The sequence below is a fragment of the Schistocerca americana genome, unplaced genomic scaffold (assembly GCF_021461395.2).
Source record: "Schistocerca americana isolate TAMUIC-IGC-003095 unplaced genomic scaffold, iqSchAmer2.1 HiC_scaffold_784, whole genome shotgun sequence".
NCBI classification, from domain to species: Eukaryota; Metazoa; Arthropoda; class Insecta; order Orthoptera; family Acrididae; genus Schistocerca; species Schistocerca americana.
In genome coordinates this window covers 20,001-21,557 of record NW_025726549.1, presented here as the reverse complement: position 1 = coordinate 21,557, position 1,557 = coordinate 20,001, and positions in this window count along the sequence as shown.

The window sequence follows — 1,557 nt, the reverse complement described above, 5'->3', positions numbered from 1 at the left end:
TTGTGCCTTAACCTAACCCACGTTGTGCCTTAACCTAACCCATATTGTGCCTTAACCTAACCCATATTGTGCCTTAACCTAACCCATATTGTGCCTTAACCTAACCCATATTGTGCCTTAACCTAACCCATATTGTGCCTTAACCTAACCCATATTGTGCCTTAACCTAACCCATATTGTGCCTTAACCTAACCCATATTGTGCCTTAACCTAACCCATATTGTGCCTTAACCTAACCCATATTGTGCCTTAACCTAACCCATATTGTGCCTTAACCTAACCCATATTGTGCCTTAACCTAACCCATATTGTGCCTTAACCTAACCCATATTGTGCCTTAACCTAACCCATATTGTGCCTTAACCTAACCCATATTGTGCCTTAACCTAACCCATATTGTGCCTTAACCTAACCCATATTGTGCCTTAACCTAACCCATATTGTGCCTTAACCTAACCCATATTGTGCCTTAACCTAACCCATATTGTGCCTTAACCTAACCCATATTGTGCCTTAACCTAACCCATATTGTGCCTTAACCTAACCCATATTGTGCCTTAACCTAACCCATATTGTGCCTTAACCTAACCCATATTGTGCCTTAACCTAACCCATATTGTGCCTTAACCTAACCCATATTGTGCCTTAACCTAACCCATATTGTGCCTTAACCTAACCCATATTGTGCCTTAACCTAACCTATATTGCGCCTTAACCTAACCCATGTTGCGCCTTAACCTAACCTATGTTGCGCCTTAACCTAACCTATGTTGCGCCTTAACCTAACCTACGTTGCGCCTTAACCTAACCTATATTGCGCCTTAACCTAACCTATATTGCGCCTTAACCTAACCTATATTGCGCCTTAACCTAACCTATATTGCGCCTTAACCTAACCTATATTGCGCCTTAACCTAACCTATATTGCGCCTTAACCTAACCTACGTTGCGCCTTAACCTAACCCACGTTGCGCCTTAACCTAACCCACGTTGCGCCTTAACCCAACCCACGTTGCGCCTTAACCCAACTCACGTTGCGCCTTAACCCAACCCACGTTGGGCCTTAACCCAACCCACGTTGCGCCTTAACCCAACCCACGTTGGGCCTTAACCCAACACACGTTGGGCCTTAACCCAACACACGTTGGGCCTTAACCCAACACACGTTGGGCCTTAACCCAACACACGTTGGGCCTTAACCCAACACACGTTGGGCCTTAACCCAACACACGTTGGGCCTTAACCCAACACACGTTGGGCCTTAACCCAACACACGTTGGGCCTTAACCCAACACACGTTGGGCCTTAACCCAACACACGTTGGGCCTTAACCCAACACACGTTGGGCCTTAACCCAACACACGTTGGGCCTTAACCCAACACACGTTGGGCCTTAACCCAACACACGTTGGGCCTTAACCCGCTCTGTAATTGTCATACGACGCGTTAAATTAGTGTAGTGTTGCCTAACTGCAACCCCCGCAATATAGTTTGCTACTCGCACTGCCTGGTCCCCAGTGTATCGCTTCATGTTAAACACCTTGCAGCGATACACTG